Source organism: Typopeltis vanoorti, chromosome 1 (genome assembly GCF_054136105.1).
Source record: "Typopeltis vanoorti isolate ZY-2024b chromosome 1, IOZ_Tvanoo_1.0, whole genome shotgun sequence".
NCBI lineage: Eukaryota > Metazoa > Arthropoda > Arachnida > Uropygi > Thelyphonidae > Typopeltis > Typopeltis vanoorti.
Window position 1 is genome coordinate 149,434,323 of NC_143549.1, and position 27,368 is coordinate 149,461,690.

A 27,368-nucleotide genomic window follows, 5' to 3' on the forward strand; every position below is an offset into this window, starting at 1 on the left:
ACACCCATCTCTTCATCCCGTTCCATGACAGTTGCAGCTTTGTGGCATGGGGCATTGTAGTCTTGATAGTAATACAGGTCTGTTCCATAAAAACCTCACAGTATAGGCAGCACCTAATTATCCAGAATATTAAGGTAGTGAGTTGCCTTCATGGAACTATGGACAATGACCAGTGGTTTCACTCCAAAACCAGCTGAATGCGCCCAACGCCATTACTCCTTCATCACCAAAACTTATACATCCTCTGTCCAAAAAGAAACCGAACTTCTGATAGAAAATAAAACACAGGCCAATTATAATTATTCAAATCAATACATATTCTCCCTCAGCTTTGATACAGCATTTGGCATGGTCAATTAATTCGTTAAATTAGTTTATTATATATCGGTTTTTGGGATACTCTTGGGGGTCGTGGTTACTGCCGCTTGAACATTTTCAATGATGTCGTATCGCTTTCCTTTCATCGGCAAATGAAGTCGATGCTAAATTAGGTGAATAAGGCAAATGATTCAACACACAAACTTGGTTTTTGCTCAAAAACTGTCTCACAATGTTCGAACGATGAGATGCTGCATTATCGTGCAAAAGTGACCAGCTGCCTGTATCACAATATTCATGCCATACGCGACGAATTCTCGCTATCAATCGCTTCAAAACTTCAAGATAAAACTCACCATTGACCGTTTGGCCAGGTGGAATGAATTCTTTGTTGATAATGCCCTTGGAATCATAGAAGCAAATCATCATTGTCTTTACTTTTGACTTCTCCAAGAAACTTCTTTTTTTTTTTTCGGATGCCCCTCTTCTGGTGGTCTCCACTCAACACTCTAGTGCTTTGTTTCGGGCTCATACTCAAAACACCATGTTTCATTACCAGTAACAATTGTTTCAAGGAAGTTTCAGTCCTTACGAGCGGTTTTAATGAGGCCTTTGCAGTATTCAATTCAATACATTTTTTGGTAATCGGTCAACTTGTGGGGAACAAATCACGAATTCAATTTACGAAGGCCCAAACTCTCTGTCAAAATGTTGTGCACAGTTGATTTTGGACAGTTGATTTTCCCCAATTCAAGTTCAATCAATCTCATGGATGATTTCAAGTTTTCTTTGATGAAAACATGCACTTCTTTGGATGTTAACTTTGCTCGATCCAGTTTTTGGACGGCCAAGCTTTTCATTGTCCTTAAGCATCTCATGACCACTTTGAAATCGCTTAAACCATTCATAAACTTGAGCACAGGATAAGCATTCATCACCGTATGCTTTTTGAAGCATTTGATGCATTTCGGTAAAACTTTTACCAAGTTTAACACAAAAGTCAATTGCAGCTCTCTGTTTGAAACTCATTTTGCAACCGTTCGTCAAAACACACTGTCACTCTTGGCACTATAACTCTGCTTCTAATGAAATAAATATCACAAACTGTTGACACAACACTAATGAAGGTTGCCGCTTTCGACAATAAAAAGATACAACAAGTGGCACCACTAGTTTCTTCTATTTTCAAAAAGTTCGGTTTCTTTTTGGACAGAGGGTGTACGTTGGTAATCCATAACTGTCAGATTTCAGGGAAAGAATGTATACAAGAGTAATTAAAAACTTTAATTAATAGTTCCCATATTTCAGTAATGTTACATTACCATCTTTAGGGAATATAAAAATAACGATATGTGCACACAGGCACTAACACTAAACAAATATGGCTGAAGAAAACAACTGAAGTTGGTCCTAGAGTCCTAAAGGTGCCTCCTAGTGGGCTAAATTGGGTTGTTTTGGCTATTGGGCTGATGTTCTTAGAATGAAGCTTCCCATATTTGGGGTAGTCTCATGCATCCAAATTTGTTGAGGTTTGGAGAGTTTTCCCAGAGCTGAGGCTGATTCCAGGAATAATCTCTCATATTTATACTTGCTGCAGTGTAGAAAAGTGGCTTTCTTCCAGCGTATTTTGTAGCAGGTGTCCAAAGCATGGTCAGCAAGTCCTGAGTGGCTGTATATTGGTGAAAATTCTACAGATAGAGGGGACAGCCATGGGTTCTCCACTATCTTCACCCCTGGCCAACTTCTTTATGGAGACCTTTGAAGAAAAAGCCTTAAACTCAGCTCCACTTTGACCTACTGTTTAGCTATGCTATGTAGATGATGTGTTCGCTATTTGGCCACATGGCTTGGATATACTCCACAACTTCTTAACATGCTTAAGCAATCAACACCCCAGGATCCAGTTTACCTTGGAAAAGGAAAACAATAACAATTTCCCTTTCCTAGACACTCTGATTACATGCCAGCCTGATGGATCCCTGGCTTTCTCTGTTTACAGAAAACTTACACATACAGGTAGATACATTCACCAGCAATCACATCACTCCCTCCCAACAATATGGGATTATAAAAACCCTATATAATAGGGCAAAATTAATCAGTTCAGATAACAATGCAGTAACTACTGAACTTAGCCATATTCTTAACACCTTTGTAGCCAATGGCTACAACCCCAAAAAATATTAAAACCAATTAACCACAACACCCCCCCTTCCATAACAGAGATTACTCTAAATCTATCACCATTCCTTATATCTGGATTACTTCTGAAAAGCTAACAAAAATCCTAAAACAATATGACCTGACAACTTGTTACAAACCATATAAAAAATTGACAACTCTTATCTGATCCACCAAAGACCAGCCACTTCCCCTAGATCTACCTGGAGTATAACAGATCCCTTGTAGTTGCAAACTGTCGTACTACTGTCAAACAGGAAGGACAGCTAATATCAGGATATCTGAACATAAGGACTATATCCAGTTCCACCAATACAGTCACTCAGGACTTGCTGACCATGCTATGGACATCTGCCACACAATACACTGGAAGAAAGCCACTTTACTACACAGCAAGTATAAATATGCGAGATTATTCCTGAAATCAGCCTCAGCGCTCTAAGAAACTCCCCAAACTTCAACAAATTTGGATGCATGAGACTGCCCAAATATGGGAAGTTTGCAAGACAACACAATTTAGCCCAATGGGGACACCTTTAGGACTCTAGGACCAACTTCGGTTGTTTTCTTCAGCCATATTTGTTTAGTGTTAGTGCCTGTGTGCACATATCATTATTTCTATGTTCCCAGAAGATGGTAATGTAACATTACCGAAATATAGAAAGTATTAACTAAAGATTTTAATTACTCTTCTAGTATACATTGTCTTTCCCTAAAATCTGACAGTTATCACCAAACTTTACTGTGGATACAACACACTGTGGTAACAAGTTCACCAGGTTACCTCCACACGCTGCCATCAGACTGGAAACAGGTGAACCTTGATTCACTGCTCCAAAGTACCATTTTCCACTGGTCAATTGTCCAGTTCACACGCTCTTTGCACCAGGCCAGATGAGCCACCTTGTTCATTGTTGTAATGCCTGGCTTGTGTGCCACTGCTCTTCCATGGAAACCCAGTAAATGGAGTTCTTTTCAAGTGGTGAGCACTAATACTGTACGAAACCTGTCAGTTATTTTTGGTGGCTATGCTGGGTGTTTTCCTGCACTAGCAATGCGGAACGCCTCCATCTGTTGATCACATAGCCAACAATTGATTTTGGATGCTCCAGTTGAATGACAATGGCACGTATGGATATGTCACCAATGTGACAGCCAATCATGATACCTCTCTCAAAGTTATTGAGTTCACTTTGTGTTACCATACCACCTGTATTCAACTGTTACGATGAAATACTGCTTTCTATACTATCTGTACACTGATTTTTATATTATTAACAAACCTGGAATACCGTTCGATAACTTCAAATAACAACGGTGTCCGGACAATTATTGGTAGATAGTGTACATCTATATACGAGGGTGGTCTGAAAAGTTCTCGGCCTCAACCATAGATGGCAACTTTTTTTTTTCTAAGTTGGTACATCTGTCATAAGTATCCATGTGAAATTGGAAGTCATTCTGTAAGTAGTTTCTTTTATACAGCTGTCTGAACCAAAAGTGTTGTCTGTATTCCTTGAAATAGATAAAATTGAGTATCGTGTGGTTATAAAATTCTTTGTAAAAGAAGGTTTAATGGCAAAAGAAATTCATTCAAAGTTCATAAAAGTTTATGGGTGCTCTTCTCCTTCATTTTCAACAATTAAGAAATAGGCAGCCTTGAAGATGATCCATGTGAAAGACATCCAAAAAGTGTAACAATACCAGAAATGATTGATCAAGTGCATGATATGGTATTGGGTGACTGGCAAGTCAAAGTGCGTGAAATTGCTGAGATTATAGGCATTTCAAAAGAACGTGTAGGATATATTTTGCATGAAGAATTGCAAATGAAAAAGCTTTGCGCAAGATGGGTGCTGCGCTTGCTCATAGCAGACCAAAAATGCAATCGCATGAAAATCTCTGAACAGTGCTTGGAGTGTTTTAACAGGAATAAAACTGATTTTGTGCGTCGATTTATTACTATGGATGAGAATTGGATTCACCATTACATACCAGAATCCAAACAGCAGTCAAAACAGTGGACAGAAGCCAGTTGTTCAGCACCAAAGAAGACAAAGTCGGTTCCATCAGCAGGAAAGGTCATGGCATCAGTGTTTTGAGATGCTAATCGTTTATTAATTATCTTGATGGAAGTTGTTTTCCACTTGGTTATGTTACAAATTATATATTTGGTTTAATCCTTTATCCAAGTGTAAGCAAATAAAGTTTGCACCTGAAGTGGAACTGTACTCCAAGAGATTGATGAGGCCAGGGACTTGGGAGTGTTGGTGGATAGGGAGATGAAGTTTAGGGGGCACATTGCAAAAGTAGCTAAATCAGCTCATCAACTCACTTGGTTGTTGAAAAATACCTTGACGAGCAGAGACAAGCAAGTTATTGTACCTCTGTACAGAGCCTTGATAAGACCTCATCTCGACTACTGTGCCCAGATTTGGTCACCTCGGTTCCTTCTTGATGGGGAAGAGGTGGAGAGGATCCAGAGGCGAGTGATTAAGATGATAACAGGTCTATGGAATGAACCATATGAGAACAGGTTGAAGATTTGTGGGTTGCAGAAACTAGTTGATAGGCAGAGGAGGGGAGATATGATTGAGACATTCAAATTGCTAAAGGGATTCTATAGGATTAATTCAGAGGATATTTTTGAGATCAGGACTGGTGGTGGGAGAACTAGGGGACACCTATGGAAGCTGGGCAAGAGTGTGGTCAGCAGGGGTGTTAGAGCTGGGTTCTTTACTTTTAGAGTGGTAAATGAGTGGAATAAGCTGCCAGAGTCTGTTGTGGGTGCTATGACGGTGAACGAGTTCAAGACAAGGTATGATAGATACTGTGAGAATGTAATCACATAGTTGTGTGGACATGATGTTTAGGGCCTCCCTCGATGAGTCTAAGGACTCCTGGAGTCACCCGAAATAATAATAATAATAATAATAATAATAATAAAAAAGTAACTTCAGGACTGGGACAACTCGTGGCAAAGGTGATATGACTTCACATCACTTGCCTTAGTATCCCATAATGCAAAGCACATCTCCTTGCGGACATGTATAATGCTATGCATTAAGGGAAGGGTCACAACCCAGACCGGTTTCGACCTTTATTGAGGTCTCGTCAGTGGGAGCCAGACCCAGAGGGTTTAAACCAAATATATAATTCGTAATTATCTTGAAAAGGGTAAAACAATAACCATGGATTATTATTCCGATCTTTTAACTAGACTGACAAAATTTGTGAGAAAAGACCCGGTTTGCAGGAAAAAAAAATCACCTTTCATCAGGACAATGCACTTGCCCACAAAGGCGTTTTAACAATATGAAAATTAAAGGGTCTGCACTATGAATTGTTAGAACATCCACCTTATTCCCCAGATTTGGCTCCCTCTGACTTCTATCTCTTCCCAGAACTAAAACTCTTCCTCGCTGGTCAGCATTTCTTCAAATCAAGAGGTTAAGGGATATTTTGCAGATCTCACTGAGAATCACTACAGGGACGGGATAATGGCACTGGAGCATCGCTGGAATAAATGTATTAGTCTTAAGGGAGATTATGTTGAAATATAAAAATAATTTTGAAATTATAAATTAGTTTTTTCATTGACCATCCTCGTATACACTGAACATGGAGGATGTCATTATGTTTATTTAGTGTTCAAGAGCTTGAAGTCCTTTATAAAGAAAATATGCTCCAAATAAAAATTGAATTTAACTATTCCAAAAGTATGATATAACCAAATTAGAGTTAATAATGCATATCGTTTATTGAAATAAACAGGAAAAATATGTTAGTCAACATTTACTTTAACTGCCCATGTTATTAATGTGCTATTATGTTTAAGATCTCACATGAGTAAGAGTGTTATAAAAAATTTAGCAAAGTTTCCTATTGAATGATGCTAAAAATACATCAAAATGAAAAGGATAATTATTTTCATTATGAGTACTTTCTGACATCTGTATGCACACACACACACCATTATATAAGAATGCTGTTTTAGATGCATCCTCTTTGTTCAAACAACCAAGCAGAACAACTTGCTATAGCTCCTTCCCTGGCATATCTCCGGGAATTAAAACTGAACACCTCTCATCAAAACATAGAGACAAAGAATTGAAACAGATATAGTTACTCCTAATGATGAATTATTTACATCAAATGAAATTGAACCAATATTAAGATCAATGTATCCAAGAAAAACCCCTGGAGAGGACAGGATAACTAGTGATACTCTTAGAATATTTCTCGAATTCCCTGAATTTTTATAAACAGGTTACAACAAATGCCTCAAGAAAGGACAATTTCCCTTGTTATAGAAATGCTCTAAAATTATATCGATAATCAAACCAGAAAAAGAAGCATCTGACGAAGTAACTAACTACAGACCAATTAATCTTATCATAAATGTCATTGGTAAGGTACTGGTAAAATAAACTTCTGATAACCCAAATAATGCACTATCTTTACACAAGATAGTCTATAGCAAAAAAAAAGAAAAAAAAGTTACTATTGATCTCACTTAATGTACAAGGTGATGCACAGTGGCCAGCCATAATTACTCAAGAGATTTCAAATTCCAAAAAAATCCTAACTCTACTTTACAAAAAATTATTTCAGAGATAGAAGAGCACAGAAGACTTCTGGGATAACAGGAAATGAGAGAGCTGATTCAGCTGGCTAAAGAAGTGGCTATAAACAAATGGTTAGAGATAAGTTATCAAAGTACCCAAAATCAGATATAATAACACTAGAAATAAGAAACAGAGGAAATAAGCCCAAGCTTGTGGGAAGAAGAATGGAAAATACATAAAAACGGATCAACAACAAAAGAATTTGTTGTTGATCCGGCTGAAAATAGATGCCATCTCTCCAGGTTTAACCAAGCTACTAACAGGACATGGAAAATTAAGACATTATCGAAACAGATTCCATATTCTGGAATCGCAAATTTGCATTGTTGTCCATACCTTCAACAGACTGTTGATCACTTACTCTGACTGTTAGTTACTGGACTCCATCTGGATGCTCCTAATACAGCACATCATCATCACTTCAGTAGATGAGTGACCAGTGTCAAAGCAGACTTATCCAAAAGTATTATTCAGAATTATTTAATTTAATTTTGCCAATAGGATCAACTTCTAATCACTGTAGTATAATATAAACCATTCATAATGTTCAGATTATCTAGTATAAATATGGAGATATAAAAATATAAATGTTAATCAGTTATTTAGAATATATGTAATATATGCATTGTATGCAATGGAGCATATAGAAAATAAATTATCTCCTGGTAGGGTTACAGCTGGGAAGGGGAAAAAATCTCACATGAGTAAGACTGCCATAAATAGTTCAAAGTTTTGGATTGAATGAAACTAAAATTACATCAAAACCAAAAGGATCGTTATTTTCATAATCAGCACTTCCAGACAGGAGGGAGATATAAGAGGGAGTTGGGTGTGTACAGATGTCTCCCTCTGGAAACCAGAGGTCATCCCTGGAAACTGTATAGAGAGGGTGTGAGAAGGGGAGTGAGAGGCAGGTTTTTTTCGTACAGAGTTGTGAATGATTGGAATGCCTTGCCTGAGAGTGTGGTGTCTGCAAGGAGTTTGAATGTGTTCAAGGCATGGTATGATGAGCTGTGTGTGTGATAAAAGGACCTCGCAGATGAGTCTTTGACTCCATGAGGTCTTGGGGTAATAATAATAATAATTGGCAAAACATTCAACAACTTGATATCAAAATGTCAAGCTATAACTTCTGCACAATAAACAACATAAACTCACAAATAAAATTCACCAGAAACTAAACTGACAGAAATTAAAAACAAGATTTCACAAATACTTGAATCTGAAATCTATTATTACAATATTTAACCTTAGTCTGGAACTGCTTATGCAACTAAGTATCCTCATTCCCTTGAAAAAAAGTGATCTTGCAAAAAAGGTGAATTACTATGCATATCAATTCATGTTCCTAAATTTCAGGTCCCTGTCTAACATTACCCCATTCCTTATGTCCTCCACCTCCTTCAAGATATTCCCACCAAGTGTATATACTTCATTCCATTCTCACCACCCAAATTTCAAACTTTGCAAATACAGTCCCCAAATACCACCTCCCTCCTATAACCCGTGAACTAGGTTGTTATTGTTGCCTTCAAAGCATATTATTATTTAACAAATACTTTTGTCCTGGCTACTGCTGAGGAAAGAAGCCTTCTAGGTTATAACCCTCTTAATGATAGGATACTTTCTATTAGACTTAGGGCTCAGCCTACCAACATAGAGAGTGAGGAATTCATTGAAAACTTAGACTGTTTGGATTGCCTACCAAGGAGACATACTTTACATCTTAGAGGACTTAAATGCAAAGGTGGGAAAGAGTATGAGTCAGGCTGGAGTGTGGCATGTTTAGTATGGGTGAACATAACACGTGGGGAAAGACTGTTCAAAATTGTCCATGCTAACAGATTAGTTATTATCAATACTTGTTTCCAGAAACACCCACGATGGACCTATACTTTGATATCTAACATTGATAAGTCAAGGCACCAGACTGATTACATTCTGGCTATCCAGCGGTGGAAGACAAGCATCTCTGATGTGCATACTTGTCGTGGAGCAGATTGTGGTACAGACCATCAGCTTGTAAGAGCTAAAGTAAGACTACCAAAAACTTCCAGGTCAGACGCATCCCACTAGACTGATGTTAGAGTAATTCCGAGTGGATTCACAGAAAAAACATCGACTCGGTTGGATGATTTTTTGAATACCAATGAAAAGAACTCACCAGAAATGCTTTGGGAAGGAATCATGGTGATAACACAGGATACAGTTAAGTAGCTTGACCCAATAAGAAGACCAAAAGACCCATGGATATCAAATTCAACATAGGAACTAATCAAAAGAAGGTGGTTGGAAAAACAGAGACACAGGGGCTGAAGAATATAAGAGATTACACAAAGTCAGAAGAGCCATCAAGCAAGACAAGGAAAAGTTCTATACTAATAAATGTGAAGAGATAGAGTTCCATATGAGGAGGCACAATTATAAAAGGATGTTTTATTTAGTTTGTGATCTAAAGCACAAGTTTAAGCCCAAATTGAATGTCATCAAAGACAGAATTGGAGCAATAGTAACACAGAAGAATTGGAAATTAAAAAAAAAAAGAGAAATGGAAAGAATACTGTGAGGAACTATACACTAGAGAGCATAAAGAAAATTTGGAGGAGCCCTCTCACCAGGAAAATTCTGATTTGGAACCTCCTCCATATAGGCATGAAGTTGAAAGAGCAGTTAAGCCGCTTAATAGCAATAAGATCCCAGCTGCAGATGGAATCCCAGTAAAATTAATTAAGGCCACAGGTGATGGGGGGATAAGAGGGTTTCATAGATTATAAGGATATGGGAGACAAGATCATGTCCTAGAGACTGGAAGGTCAGTTTTCATACCACTACATAAGAAGGGAGATATGAAGGATTGCAAGACCTACAGAACTATTAATTTAATATCTCATGCAAACAAAATTTTATTGAAGATCATTTTATTGAAGCCCGAGGAACAAACAGGTTTTAGGAAAGGTAAGGGCACCAGAAATCAGATCCTTTGCCTTAGACAGATCATGGAAAAATATAAAGAATTCATACTCACTCCAGGGTAATGTGTTTCTTACACTACTCTAAAGCTTTTGACCATGTTCAGCATGTGAAACTGTGGGAAGTAATGAAAAGACTGGGTTTTCCTCAACACACTATCAGGTTGATAGCCAACTTGTACAGGGAACAAGCTATGGTAAGAACAGGTGTTGGATTGACTGATTAGCTTCAGGCAGGAAAAGGAGTTAGGCAAGGACGTTTACTTTCTACTCACTTGTTTAGTATATGTGCGGAGGACATCATGTGTAAAGCATTGGATAAGCTCAAGACAGGAATTAGGATAGGTACCACCTATCCTAATTCCTGTTATTGATCAGTAATATAAGGTATGCTGATGATACCATACTAATCTGTAATGACAAGGAAGAACTAGGACACATCATTGAGAAAGTTAACAGGATGAGTAATAACAGAAGATTTCAACTCAATCCTAGCAAGACAAAGATAATGGTTCTCAAAGGAAATACAAACAAGAAAGCTTTTGAGAAACAAGTGTACTTTAACAGAGAAAGAATTGAGAAAGTCAGCAAGTTTGAGTACCTGAAATCCATTATTAATGTGAAAAATTGCTGTTCAGAAGACGTCAAAAGAAGATTATGAATGGCTAAAATAGGGGTGTCCAACCTTTTAGCTTCCTTGGGCCACATTGGAAGAAGATGAGTTGTTTTGGGCCACACATAAAATACACAAACACTAACAATAGCTGATGAGCAAAAAAACGTAGAATATATAGTTAACATATTTAAGTAATTTAAACTTCATTAATTCATGAATTTTTTATTATAAAAGTAAAAGACAAGACAGCAACATGAAATTAGTGAGATGTTTGACATTGTTTTTGAGACACTATTGCTTCGATGGAAGTAGTTGCAATTCTCAGTGAGTTCCCAAGGTGCTCATCAGATATTTTGGTTCTAGTTTTATTCTTCGTGTGCTTCATCCTTGAAAATAGCTGCTCACAAATGTAGGTGCTTCCAAATAGCGATGACATGAATAAGGCATGATTGTGAAGCGAGGGATATTTTTTTCTGGGAAGATATATCTTATAGAAGTCCAGTAAAGAGACACGATTAAATTTTTCTTTAAGTTGAATGTCAGATTATAGCTATATGCATTCCATTTGAAAATTGGCAGGTAATACGTTTATGTCGACTGAAAATGGAGTCGCAAATATATCAAAAGATTGATGATTTTTCCGGAAATCTTGAAACCTCTTCTCAAATTCCTGTATCAAATCGAAAAGCAAGGCTGCATATTTTTCGTTGTTCACAGGACCGTGTTTAGCTAACATGTCGAAATGCATAAAATTGTTTGCCTTAATTTGAGATTGCCATAGTTTCAGTTTCATTTCGAACGCTGTTATAGTTTGAAATATTGATCAGTTGGTTTTCACCTTGAAAACGCATGTTTAACTCATTTAAATGAGCGGTCAAGTCTACTAAAAATGACAAATCTGTGAGCCAGTTTTCATCGTCAAGTTCTGGCACAAATTTTGTTTTTGATTCCATAAACGACTTGATTTCATTTCGCAAATCATAAAATCTTTTCAACATTTTACCTCGACATAACCATCTTACTTCCGAAAAGTAAATGATGTCCCCAGTCAGCATCCATACATTTAAGGAATTCCTGGAATTGGTGATGATTCAATCCCTTGGCCCGTATGAAATTTACAGCTTGATGACAATCTGCATGACGTTATCCATCTTTAAAGCATTTGCGCATAAATTTCCTTGGTGTACAATGCAGTGATATTTCATCATATGTAAATTTTGGGAGTCAATTGCATCATCTTCTATTAATTTTAGAAGTCCATCTCTTTTACCTATCATCGCCAGGGCACCATCAGTAGCTATACCAGATATATTCACAATGGACAAAGAAAATCGCTTTAACGTATTTTTCATTGCTTCGTATAAATCTCTTGATTTAGTTGTGTCTTTTAATGGCACTAAAGAAGCCATTTCTTCAGTGATATTATATTAGTCATCCTCTAATAAAAATTGCCAATTGAGCTGTATTAGTAGCATCAATACTTTCGTCTATCGCCAAAGCATAACATTTAAAATTAGCAGCTCTCCAAATCTTTTTCGACAGATTTTCCTATTTCATCAATTCGCCTGGCTATAGTCTGGTGAGACAAACTGATTTTAGAAAATTCCCCCCCCCCCTTTTTTTTATCAGGGCAAATTATATCTGCCACGCTTTCCATATTGCTTAATAAATTCACCATCGGCATACGGTTTTGATTTTTTTGCTATCAAGTTTGCAACCACATAACTAGCTTTCACAATAGAATCCGTTTCAGTTGTTATTTTTTTAAAAAAACTTTGTTGAGATGATAGATTTTTTTTCAATTCTGCTATTTTGTCTTTACGACACTTTCCTTGATACGCACTGAATTTTGCAGCATGTTTTTGCATGTAATGCCTTTTCAAATTGTAGTCTTTGAAAACTGGCACAAATTCGCTACAAATTAAGCAGATTGCCTTAGTATTAGCCTCGAAAAAAAAGTAGTCGTCTGTCCACTTTTTGTTGAACAATCTTCCTTGTTCTATAATTTTTCTTTTTTTTGGTTCGGTTTTCTTTTGAGACGCTGTGGAAGCCATGCTGGAATTAAAAAAAAAAAAAAAACAGATTGAAAATTAGAAAGCAAGGTTTAATAATCACCAAATTTTTACTACTAAAAAAATTACTTGCCAAATCGCCACAAACACACGTAATGTCTGCACCTTTCTTCAGTGTCAACTCGACTATTTACAATTGCACATCGAAAGCTGTACCAGCATACCCATGGCGCACACAAAGAGACACCTATTGCATGGTAAAAGTAGGAAGCAAGAGCGCTAGTGCACCATTTATTATGTCGAGAAGTAACTGCTCGCATGGGCGGCAATTTTGAATAAATACAATTATTTGAGAATGATTTTATGAATCTCTCATTGCTAAAGAACATGTTAAATTCAAAAGTTCATTGCTTATAAATTAATAGCATGTTAAAATTGTATTTGTAGTATTATTAATGGTATTTTTAGTTGCAATCTCAAAGTTTGTAAGTTTACGATTTTTTGTTGGGCTGCGTTCATAGCCGTCCTGGGCTGCATGCGGCCCGCGTGTTGGACAAGCAGGGGCTAAAATATTAGTTAACAAATATTAACAACAATCATCTAAAATCTGGAAGGATGGATTTATCTCCATGGGAACAAAGTTGAAGATTTTGAATGCAGTTGTTTTTCCAACAGCAATTTATGGATGTGAGTCTTGGAACCTAAAAAAGTCAGATAAGAAAAGAATAGCTGCTTTTGAGATGTGGTGTTACAGAAGGCTGTTGAAGATATATACTGAAAAGCATACAAATGAATGGGTGTTAGAAAAGATCAGTAGAACTTTAAGGCTCCTTAAGGATATTGAAAGAAGAAAGTTAAAATATTTTGGACACATTAAAAGGATGGAAAGAAGACTTCTCAGAACAGTAATAGAAGGTAAAGTTTCTGGAAAAAGAGGAAAGGGTAGACCGTCAATGAGATGGATGGATAGCGTGTGTGTGTGTGTGTGTGTGTGTGTGGAGTGACTGATCTTCAGAGAGTTGAAGCCTCCAGAAAAGCATACAACAGGACTACATGGTGAGGCCTAGTGTGGCACATCACCGAGCATCGGAGTGACCATACGGCATCTTGGATGTCCAGTCAACATATGAATAAATATTTCTAACATCACTCCATCCCTTATGTTCTCCACCTCCTTCAAGATATTCTCACCAAATGTATGTACTTCATCCCATTCTCAACACCCAAATTTCAAATTTTGCAAATACAGTCAGTCCTCAACATATGATGTATGCGACTCATGACCACCGTACTTACGACAGAGATTTCTTCAACATGTTCACCAAATACTACCTCCCTCCTATAACCCATGAACCAAGTTGTTATTGCCGTCTTCAAAGCATATTATTTAAAAAATGCTTGTGTCCTGGCTACTGCTGAGGGGGGGGGGTGAGAAAATACTTAGAATTTCTGAAGTAATATAATATCTTGCATTGTACAAAAAAGGTAAATGTGGCATGGAGTAAGGCGAGCGTAAAGTATATGAATAGTGTTTGGAAGAAGATGCTACAATATATGTTCATAAATTCACAGGATTCGACAAAGAGAATGGAGACAAGATAGTCTTGCTAACTAAATATCTGGAGGTTGAAAATTAAAGATGCAGTGCAGTTGGCAGAAGCTGTGGAAGAAAAAAAACTCAAAAGAAGTTCATATAGAGCATATAGAAGATCTTAAATAAGTACAAAAAGTTACAGAAGATGAAGAAACAGAGAAAAAAAAATGCAGAAGAACTGCCTTATTAGCAAATGCATTTACATCTGCTAATAACGTAATTTGGCTATTTGAAAAAATGGATGCCAACATGGAGAGATTTAGCAAAACAGAAAAAATAATGCAAGCTGCACAAATTTGCTACAGACAAATTTATGCAGAAAAGAAAAGGCAGTGCAGACTGACTTGGAAATAATGCACATTTTTACAGCCTACTCCTGCTGGCACTACACCTTTTGAAGATGAGCCTCGACTTTCCACAAGTTACGCATGGAGTGGGCAATCCTCAGAATGCTTTCCTGCAAATTTTGAATTTTAAGTTGTTGATGACCTAGCATCCCTTGCTTCCTCTGATATACCATCCAGCTAACTAAAGCATCAGTTTAGAGGAATAACTTTTGCACCCTGTGTTTCCAGCTGATTATTTTACTGGTGAGTACACAAAGAAAGCATGGGTCTGAAGAGTTATCAAGAGATTAAGAAGAAAGCCAATGACAGAACAGAATGGAGGAAATTGCTGCTGAGTTATCCCAAGACTGATGAATGATGATAATGAGGGCACAGAAACACTGTACACTCATGTTTCATTATTACAGTACAGTAAAGTATGTTATAGTTCATACACTGTTTATTGTATAAATACTGTTTCTTGTTTATAATCATTTAATACTATAAACAAGAGTAAAATTAGTTAAAAATGTAACAAAAAACAGGCCTATATATTTTAGCATCCAGGCATTACATGTTAACATATTCTTATAGTTCTTTTCCTTCATGATTACATGGTAATCAGAATACATTATGAAAAATTATGGAGACAACTACCATATTAAAGCAAAACTTTAGTTTAATATAAACCAAAATGAACACCCGACTTTTGACCTTCATATCAAGGTCATCATCTGGAGCATACACATATATACAAAGAAACAAGCTGCACTACAATCTACATGGTTTGCTAAAGTCACTGACCACCCGTTACTACAATTATTGGCCTGACCTCTGGTGAGAAAATTCTCAGATCATGCTCTCAACACCCTACACCAAATTGTGGAGACAACTACCATATTAAAGCAAAATTATGGAGACAACTACCATATTAAAGCAAAACTTTAGTTTAATATAAACCAAAATGAACACCCGACTTTCGACCTTCATATCAAGGTCATCATCTGGAGCATACACATATATACAAAGAAACAAGCTGCACTACAATCTACATGGTTTGCTAAAGTCACTGACCAACCGTTACTACAATTATTGGCCTGACCTCTGGTGAGAAAATTCTCAGATCATGCTCTCAACACCCTACACCAAATTGACTAGAAAAGTACCTGCTCTTTACACCATACAAAAACCTGGTATGAACAAAAATTTAAAGAAGCCGGTGAAATTCTGATTAACCACCCTAATCTCAACAATAATGGTGGCATAAAAATTTCAAGAATTTAGATGGCACATATTCAGCCTACTTAGTTTCCAGCATACTTCAGGACTTGAAGCAATTTTCAGCTTATTGGAAACTATTTCATAGAAATTGGTTGGAATTTATATGTATACTTACATAGTTATATATATATATATATATATATATATATATATATATATATATATATATATATATATATATATATATATACACACACACACAGGGTGGACATAAATTAACTTTCCCTCTTTGGAGGTATCTGTAGCTAAAACTAATACATGGAATGAGACATTTTATATTGAGACTTTCGAGGGCATGGGGGAGATGAATTCTGCAAAAAAAAATGTAGTACCAAAAGTCACCGATAGGGAAAAATTTGGCCCTGGCGGAGCCGAAAGCAGTCAAATATTTGCAGTAAACGCAGGTAAAAAAGGATTATGCAAATTTTACTGTGAGTATGTGACAGCAGCGCCACCAATTCCACTTAAAAAAGGATTGGGAACGTTCAGGCAGTTATTCGAATGACTGACGAATTGTGCTCAATATGCGTCCTACCTTGCCTCAGCATGTGCTTTACTTGCTAAGTTGTTTTACCTTAAACAGTGCAATGCCGTAGCGGCCCTTCGGGAATTTAGAAGGCTTCATAACCTGCGTACAGGTCCTATGTCAGCTGTAGCACTGAGAGCTATGATTAAGAAGTTTGAAGAAATTGGATCACTAGGAGTTAGACCTGGCAGAGGATGGAAAGCAGTGAAAGAAGAGACAGTAACAGACATTGCTACTGCGGTGTTCGACGACACAGGGATCAGTACTGGTCCAAGTGCTTGTGCCATAGCTCGCAAACTTGATATATAGTACAGTCTGGAAAATCTTATGGAAAATGCCTTACTTCTATCTGTGTAAATACAGTCGTGTGCAAGCACTAACTACCAGATCATGATAAGTGTATGACCTTCGCGCGAACGTTTCTTGCCCGAATGGAGGTCAACAATGACTGGCCTTGGAGAATATTGTGGGATGATGCTCATTTTTATCTGAATGGGTCAGTCAACACTCCCAACTGCAGAATTTGGACATCTGAACATCCCCAAGCGATCCAGCAAGTACCATTGCATTCTCCAAAAGTAACCATGTGGTGTGGCTTCACAGCCGATTTCATAATAGGACCATACTTTTTTGAGCGTATTACCTCTACAGGTCCTGTAACCTGCTCCATTACTGGAGAAATTTATCGACGAATGCTGGAAAATTTTGTCATTCCTGCATTGCAGCAAAGACAATGTTTGGATTCCATAATTTTTATGCAGGATGGAGCACGCCACACATTGAATGTTCAGTAAGCGCCTTTTACACTAGCATTTCAGTAATGAGAGGGTTATCAGTTAGTTCTTTCCAACGGCACAGCCACCTCAATCCCCGGACATCACTCCATGTGACTTTTGGCTGTGGGGGTATTTGAAATCTGTTGTGTATGTTGGTGGCGTTCCCAACTTGCATGTCTTGAAAGAGAACATAAAATGGACTGTTATGAACATCCAATCCAACTCCTTACACTCAGCTGTAGGGCATGTCGCACACTGGATGCAATTTGTTGTACACAAGAAAGGTCAGCACATTTGAAAAGCGGGTATGTAGTCCAAGGGACCCTGATTCCGATGAATAAAACATTATTTCCTGTGCGAGTTCAATCACTACATTAATTTCTATGTCTCTGGCAAGTTGTTGTTTTAGTTTAATTATTCTTATTATCAGGGAAAGTTATTTTATGGCTACCCTGTATATATATAAAAACACGTTGCTCTCCAGCCCAATTTAATTTTATAACCTAATAGATAATAATAATAGGACTCTAGCTTTGATGTAGTAAAGGATTTTTTTTTTCTCACCAGAGGTCAGCCCAATAATTGTTGTAATGGTTGGTCAGTAACTTTAGCAAACCATGTAGATTGTAGTGCAGTTTCTTTCTTTGTATATATGTGTATGCTCCAGATGATGACCTTGATATGAAGGTTGAAACGTCAAGTATTCATTTTGGTTAATATTAAGCTAAAGTTTTGCTCTAACATGGTAGTTGGCTCCATACTTTTTCATAATATATCCTTATAGTTCTTATAGCAATTTCCATTTTCTTCATCCCCCCACAAAAAAAATTGTGTTAGGGACCATGAGATAGCAGCACTTATTGAGTTGTATCTTCACTGCAGGCTACTTAATTAGTGTGATTGTCTTGGGCCAGCTATCTCTGATTGGTTACCAGTGGAGACTGAACTGCACATTCAGTCACTAAAAGTTAGATAGGGTTAAAATGGCCTCGCCTACTCCTTAAGGGAATAAAAAGGCATTAGCTGATTCCCCCCCCTCCCCCAAACTATCCTGTCATCTCTAATCTGCAATTCAAATGTTTATTTCTAATTCAACTCTCAGATCCATAAGTTAACACTGGTTTAAACATCATGTTGTATACAGCTAGTTTAGCGTGATTTCTCTATCTTGTTCCATAAATTTATTAAACTGGCTCCCAATCATACCAGCTCTGCTATTTCCATAATGTAATTATTCCATCTTAACTAAAAATTGTGACTAAATAATTTTTAACTGAAGGAGTTTATTCATTCTGTAGGTTAAATCTTCTGTCTTTGCAATAAATAAGCAATTTTTTTTCCCTTCCAAAATTACATATTTCAGACTTAAATAATAATAATAATAAAACATTGTCATTTAGTTTTGTTTATGTCAATTGATGCATGGAATTAAACATTTAAATAGTAAAAACAGCTAGCTCTCTAGATCCTACTCTTTCTATTTAAAGAAATGTAATAAAAATTCATCTATCAATCTGTCTATCTAGGACAGTTCTATGATTTAGATAAAAAGGTGTTGAATCAGAAATCAATAGAAGAAAACAGTTGGCATGGACAACTTTTGGAAAAACTTAGTTCCATTCTTAAGAATGGCATCCCATTGTGCCTAAAAAGGAAAGTAATTGATCAATGCATATTACTAGTCATGGCTTATGGTAGCGAGACCTGGAACCTAAACAAAAAGACTGGAAAACAAATTGAAGATTGTGCAAGAAATTTGAAAGATACATCCTAGGGATATCTCTTGAAAGGATAAAATAAGAAACTCTTGAATTAGAGAGCAAACCAAGATAAATTACATTCTAACTCATATTAAGACCAGAAAATGGAAGTGGGCAGGCCAAGTAATGAGAAAAGAGGATGAATGCTGGACAAAGGAGCTTACAAACTGGAAACCAACCAGAAGAAGAAACAGAGGAAAGCCAAGGACTAAATGGGATGATGACCTTAGAACTTTTGACAATAAGCCTTCATCCAGCAGTGGACCAACCAAGGCTAAAAAAGAAGAAAAATAAAGATAAACAGAAATGTATTAAAAAAATAATACAATTGCAATTCCTTTTTTACTTAACAAAGTATATAGTCTTTAAGAAAAAAAATCTTCGAATTTCTTTATAGCAACAGATTTTCAATGACACTCTAATTCTATAAACTTTAAAATATAGAAAATCTGAAAGTATATTTCGCTCCAATTCGAAGACACACATAACATGCAATGACATTTTATCTTGAGAAACATCAATATGGCTTATTTTCTGTACCTCATTTTTTCCTTTTTCAAACCAGTTCTCCAATCCCCCCCCCCCACAAAATAAATTAAAAACACCCTCATTCTTGCATTTAGTTTTTCTCTGCCATAAATATAAAGTTCCTTCCTGAAGATCAAGGAAGCATATAACTCATTTCCAAATAAGCGTTTTTCTCTTAAAACTGGCTGTAATAAACAGAGCTGAATGGCAACAATTTCTAATATTAAATTATCAGATTATTTAAATGCAGGAAAAACTGGTTTTCACAGAACTTTAATTGTTTTATGAATGCAAATAGTAGCATAAGTGAAATATTATTAATATGATTGACTTGCTCAACTACAGCAAACGCCATTGCAAACTATTCACTATAACTATCTAACAAAAGCTCCATAGGCACAACACTATTCGAAAGCAAATTCACTACAGTAAATTATTGAATATAATGAACTGTTTCTGTGACCACTATGAGTTTTCCACAGCCTAATTGGCCAAATGGTTGGTGTACTTGCTCTCCAGTCAACAGGATGAAGGTCTGAATCCTGTTGTGGGTAATGTTTGTAAAACTTTCCCCTTCAACCGTTATCACTACTCTCTCTCTTTGTTCTAGATTCTATACATCCTCTATACAGCAGAAGATGAACAGCAACTAGACTTTTGCTATGCTTACACCACTTATTAATTAGCTTCAGCTATAGCCTCTGTGCATTCCCAATTGCATCTAACAATTCCTCCAAATATCCAATACCAAATCCATTCAACAACCACCCGTTTTTCTTAAATCCTGGGTTCACTTAAAATTCATGCAATAGTTACAAAGTGGACATCTTTTGAGTGACTGCTCAGTCGTGCCATTCATCATATCTTTTCTTAACTCACTATTGCTATAACGAGGGCAACATATTAAACAATTTCCCAGCTACACTATTATTCAGCAGTTGCAACAACTTCCTCAAATCGCTTTCAACATTTGTTCCTATAACCTCCATTTATTCTAACATCTCTTCTGTACCAAACCTGTCATCTCGTATGCATCCATTTTTGTATCACACCACTGACAATCAAATCCCCATACAAAGCTACCCAACTTTTAAAACCTCCTTTTGCATACTTACTTCTCATATGTCAATTATTTCTTCAATCAATCAATTTCATTCTCAATGTTTCATTTCACTTTTTTTGTGCACAAACTCTTCTCTTAGATATTCCAAGACACACCTGCTGCCATTACTCTCCCTTTGTTATCCCCCCCCTTGTTAACCACTTAATTGAATAACACACTCTCTCTCTCTCTGTTCTCTTTCCTTCTAAATTACTCCATTTTGTGTATTTCTTTGACACATCCCAATTTTACTTGAAAATGGTCAGTGGAAAAGATTGACTTAGGAATATTGAATTAAATCCGGTAATCTTAACCATAGCAAAATTCTATACAAAAAAAAAAAAAAAAATTTAAATATACTAAATGTAATCCATAAAACTTCAAATGTATTTAGATCACTCAACCAATACATATTCAAAAATAATTATCAAATTATTCACAAGTAATTTCTTGTTGATTCTAGATGATATACAAATCACTGACTTTCAGAAGAGAGTAAAGAAATAAATCATTTTGCTAGTTGTTGAAATACAGTCATCCCTCAAATTACGTCCGTGATCCCATAAGGAAATAAATAACATTTTCGACTATACTTTCATGTGCACTGACAACAGCGTATTCAGTGGCAAGTTCAGTAGGCAATTGGCACATATCTTCAACAGTCCCTCTGTTGATTTTATGTTTGAGAAATAGGTTATTCGTGTGTTTATCATTAAATATTTTGTGATATTTTGTGCAACATGCCCCCCCACACACACACCCCCAATCAAAAAACCTAGTGAAGAATCACAGAAAAAGAGGTGAGCAATTGATCTTGAAACGAATTTGCAAATTATAAAGCTGGTGAGTCCATCAATGTGATCGCACATGACTTCGAATGGTCTTCTTCTACAGTGATGGTCATTTTGTAAAATAAGGATAAAATTGTAGAGGCTGTGAAAGGATCTGCTTCCATTAAGTCAACTATAGTGACGAAGCAGCAACAAGGTCCTATCAGTGATATGGAAAAGCTACTTGCATCATGGATAGAGGACCTGAACCAAAAGCGTATACCCTTAGCACTATGACCATACCTGCAATGGCACTAAGTCTTTTCAACATGTTGAAGGTGAAAGCAGGGCCCGATTATGACTACGAATTCAACACTTCTTTCGATTCATTCATGAGATTCAAGCAGAGTTTTGCACTACATAATGTGAAAATGGATGGTGAATCTGCAAGTATCGATGAGAAGCCAGCCAAGGAGTTTGTGGAGAAATTGAATAAAATTATTACAGGGAAAATGAAACAAATATTTAATATGGATGAGACCTGTTGGTTTTGGAAAAAAATGTCCAAGCAGACATTCATCCACCAAAAGCTAAAATCTATGCGTGGTTTCAAATCTATGCTGGATATAAACTGAAACCATTTGCGATATGCCACAGTGAGAATCCATGAGTCTTCAAAAACATTAAGAAGTGTACTCTTCCAGTTCATTATCGGAGAATAAGAAGTTGTGGATGACTCAAAAATTGTTTGAGGATGCCTTAACTGTTATGAGAATGAAATGGAAAGCTATTGTGTGAAAGAAAATTTAGAATTAAAAATTTTATTAGTTCTAGATAATGATTCAGGTCATCCGTCTTACATTGGTGATCACACAAAGATCACGGTCATGTTTCTCCATTGATCCAACGGATGGATCAGGGGGATTCTTTCAGTGTTTAAGACATTATCTATGGAAAATTTTTTCACAAGCCACTTCTGCCACTGAAGGAAATGATCACTCTCTATCAATTCTGCAAAGCATTCAATATTTATCATGCTATTAAAAATATTGCTGTGGCTTGAGACAAAGTGATCTCTCAGCACATGAGTGACATATGGAAAAAGACATTAAAAAGGTTTATACATGATTTTGGAAGTGTTGGAAAAAAAATGAAGACCTTTGTAAATTGAGTGAAGAAATAGTGGGCCTAGCAACAATCTGAATCTTGAACTGAATGATGACAGCATAGTTCAACTTATAGAAAGTGCTTTCTTGTTCTTCCTCTTCTATTGCAGAAGAGAAAGAACAAGAAAAGGAAGAGGAAAAAGAGAAACAAGAAGAGGTAGTTAAACAATTCACAATGAAGCGTCTTGCAGAAATGTTCTCTGCAATTAGCGATGTTCTCAAAATGGCCAAAAACATGGGCCCCAATGTTGAACACTACTTGTTAGTAGAAAGGAAAGTACATGATGCATTTGTATGCTATAAACAATTTATGGTGAAAAGAAGAAGAGGAATAAGCAAAGCACATCGGACATTTTCATCAAAAAACAAAAGGTTACACCAGAAGAGCCATAACCTGGTCCTTCACATAGGGAAGGTAATGAAGATGTGACTGTAGGGGAAGATTGGGGTGATAATTCTCCTGTTTTACAGTGGCTATAATTTGTACTGTACTGTACAAAATGCACAGTACAGTACAGTTTTATATGGTTTAAAAATTAAAATGACACTATACTTATTACGGTTAAGTCCTAACCCCCATAACTCTGTTGATTTAATGTATTGACTTACATCCGACCGAATTATATCCAGTCGGGAAGAAACAGAACCACGGTGTAATTCAAGGAATTACTGTACTGTACATGAAATACATTGAAATACTGGAGAGCTAAATACAGGAAACTCACCTCATTCTATAAATATTATGTTAATAATTAAGTTAAAATGGACAAACCATAAACTAAAAGCTAGTGTTGTCTATAACTACATGTTCAACTCTGAGAAAAATATCATCATCATCAAATTCCTGCCATGTACCCTCAAGGGGTGTACAGGATATGACAGTACTACATGAAAAAATTACATCATTACTAACTTCCTATCTACAATTTTCCTCCAAATCAGTCTGTTACTTGTCAAGACTCCAACATTATCAGATCTTATATTTCTATCGTCTAAGGCACTTCGTACCGTATCAATCCACCGATATCTTGGTCTTCCTCTGGGTCGTTTTCCTGCCAACCTGGCAGAGAACACTTGTTTTGCTAATCTTTCCTCTCCCATTCTATTTAAGTGACCATACCACCTGAGATTAGCTCTGCTAACGCATTCCTGGATGCTGACAATGTCAAGTTCTTTCCTAATATCCTCATTTTTAATATGATATTGCCATTGATGCCAATCTGTTCACGCCTCTAATCTTTCTCAGGACTCTCATATGTGAGGTCTCTAGTCTTTGGTCAAGTGTTTTACTTCTGACCCAGCTCTCAGATCCATAAGTTAAAACTGGTTTGAACACTATCTTGTATATACAGCTAATTTAGTGTTCCGACTAATTTCTTTCCTATTCCATATGAATTTATTCAATTGACTTCCAACCATACCAGCTTTGCTGATTCTGTTGTCTATTTCTATATTTAATTTACCATATTCAGTAAAAATCGTGCCTAAGTAGCTGAAATGTTTTATTTGTTCCACAGGTTCTCCATTCACAACACAGTTGACATTTTCAATGATTCTGCCTATTTTCATTGTCTTTGTCTTTTTATTGCTGACCTTCATACCACATCTATTACAACAGCTATTCATTTTAGTCAGAGAACATTGCAGACTTGTAGCGGATTTATTTAGAAGTATAACATCATCCACATAAAGCAAAGAGCTGACATCAACATCTCCAATTTTGATATCAGGTTTAATACCACATTCCTTCATAATGTGATCCATATAGATAATGAATAACAGAGGGGATAATGTACATCCTTGTCTCACACCAGATTTAACATTAAACCATCTTCCTGTACTTCCTTCAATTCTAACTGCTGACTTACAACTCAAATAAAGACTAAGTATTGCTTGATATAATGCCCCATTGACACCATATAACTGCAGCGTATTGAATAGCTTCTCTCTTGGCACCTTATCATATGCCTTTTCCAAATCAACAAAACTTAAATACAGATCTTTGTTATATTCCCATGCTTTCTCGACTATTTGTCGTAAAGTGAAGATCTGATCCTGACAGCCTCCATTTGGCCTGAATCCAGCTTGTTCTTCACCAAGCTTTTCTTCCACAATTCTTCTCAACCGTTTCTCAAGTATACTTGCATAGATCTTCCCAGGAACACTCAGTAGCTAAATACCACTAATTCTCACATTCAGTTTTATTTCCCTTTTTATATATATGGGTACTATGAGAGCTCTACTCCAATCATCGGGAATTCGTCCCTCTGTCCAGGCTTTCTGAACTATGCAGTGCAGCCACCGTAAGACTTTTATACCACCATATCTCAGCATTTCTGGTAATCTACTCCTGCTGCCTTTCCACATTTCAAGCCTTTGATGGCTTTTTCTACTTCAAGTATGGATATGTATTCCTGACTGCATGCCTGGTCAGTGTTTTTTATCACTGTGATGTCATCACTGCTTATTTCATTTAGCAGTTTTTCAAAGTAATTACTCCATACTTCAAGGATATCTTTTTCTCCTGTTTTCATGTCACCTTTATCATCTCTAACTCCTTTTACAGCACTTTTTCCTCCATTCCTAAGTTTCTTCAACAACCTCCAGAATATTTTGCCACCTTCTTGATATTTATTTTCTATATTCTTGCCAAAGTCCTCCCATGACTTTTGTTTAGCTAGTTTTACACACTGTTTAGCTTTCTTACATTTGTCTCTGTATTCTGTAAGAGTAAAAGCTGACTTATTTGCCAGGAACTTTTGATATGCTTTCTTCTTTTCCTTCACTGCCTCTTTAACTTCCTGTGTCCACCAGGGAGTTCTGATTTTTTTATCCTTGCACACAACCTCACCACATGCCTCTCTGGCAGAATCAATCAATGTTTTCTTCAGAGTTTTCCACTGAATCTCCAAGGTTTGATTCCTGTTCTCAAACTCTTTCATTTTCTTTTCAATAATCTTTCTGTATTTTAATCTACAGTTCACATCTGAGAGCTGCTCAACTTTTATTCGCTTTAAAACTTTCTTACAAGTTATTCTTTTCAATATGAAATTCAATTTTATCCTGCTCACTTCCAATTTCAAATCCTCTGTACACTCTGGTGTCCTGCACCAGGGAGAAAACATCACTATCAACAATAACATAGTCAATGAGACTTTTCTTATTCCTAGCCTCTTCTCTCCATGTGAATTTGTGCACATTTTTATGTTGGAACATGGTGTTAGTAATAACCAGTCTATGTCCTGAGCAGAAATCCAACAGATATTTTCCATTATTATTAGCTTTGTTCCTTTCTCCAAATTTTCCCAAAATATATATATGTATGTCTCACAATCATTTCCTACTCTGCTATTTAGATCCCCAACAAGGACCAACTTTTCCTTTTTCATTGTGTCAGTTGCTTTTTCTAATGCGTCAAAAAATTCCTCCACTTCTACCTTAGTAGAACGTTCTGTGGGACCATAGGCACAAATATGTCTCATTGTCCAGTTCCCCATTCTCATATTTGTCCACATTACTCTACTTGAGACTGCCTGCCATTCAAGAAGATTACCTCGTATTTTGTGTTGAATACTATGGCTACTCCTTCTTTTCCTTGATTGTCATTGCCTGAATATAACATTTTGTATTTATTGCTCAGAAAGATCTCACCAGTTTTGGTCTTTTTTGTTTCAGTCACCCCTATTATGTCGATCTGGTATTTATCTAATTCCTCAGCTAGCTCCATTTCTTTGCCATTCAGGCTTCTTACGTTGATAGTACTGATCTTTAACTCTGGTGATGTTGAGTTGGGGTTTGTTTTCAGATTTGTTCCAGTAGCTGACTTTTCGCAGTTCGCCCTGGTTCCCTGGCGAAAACAATGGGGGCCTTGTTTAACCGGGCGACGCTCCAGCCAGCATGAAATTTTGTCATGTTGTACCATCATTTTTTATTTTGGTTTAACCAATAAGAATACAATTTGGTCGGCTAAATCCCAAATTGCCAGCCCATCCTTGTTCGTTCAGTATCAAAGTAGATACCCAACAGGTTGCACCACGAGAAGGTGAGGATTGGACATTAGGTCAGAAGCCCTGGTCCGTTCTCCGCATTCCTTTAAAGGCTATGTGGAGGTCTCCTCTCGGTTATATAGCTTTGACCCTTAAGCACCCCCTGAGAAAAATATAAATCTAGATAACGAAATGATTTTCATGCAGAGGTTTCTGTGGTTAAGAAGTTCAATCGAATTAATCTGGTTTTGTGACCACATGTTTATTAAAAAACTGTTTTTTAAAACTAAACAAGTTAACTAAAAACAAACCCAACAAGTTTTGGGTTTGTTTTTGGGTTTGTCGTCAGACTAACATCTTCAGGGGTAAAGAGAATTAAAAGTTTAAAGTAGAAGCTACAAGAAATTACAAAAATTAGTTCATTTGTTGGTATTATGAACATCAAGAAAGTTCATTAAAAAACTGAATAGCAGATCTATACAACCGTTAATGCTGTTAGCTGGAAACAATGCTATTTGATGTCGTGAAATAAACTACAAGAAATTACAAAAATTAGTTCATTTGTTGGTATTATGAACATCAAGAAAGTTCATTAAAAAACTGAATAGCAGATCTATAGAACCGTTAATGCTGTTAGCTGGAAACAATGCTATTTGATGTCGCGTTCTGTGGTTCACATTCACTCTGTCCGAGGTCTGAACTGGGTAAATTTTTAATAAACGCTGATCAAAGTTGATTTAAAATCAAACCTTAATTTTTGTTGCACTGCTTAGGAATTTTAATCATATTTGTGCCTCTTTGAATTTTCTTGTGAAACAGTTTTTAATCA

General features: G+C 36.5%; 1 protein-coding gene across 1 annotated transcript in view; it reads right to left on the bottom strand.

Annotated features, from left to right (window-relative positions):
- Positions 1–27,368, bottom strand: part of LOC150110532 (E3 ubiquitin-protein ligase KCMF1-like) — a 111,665-nt gene that overhangs the window by 69,319 nt on the left and 14,978 nt on the right. The window lies entirely within an intron of this gene.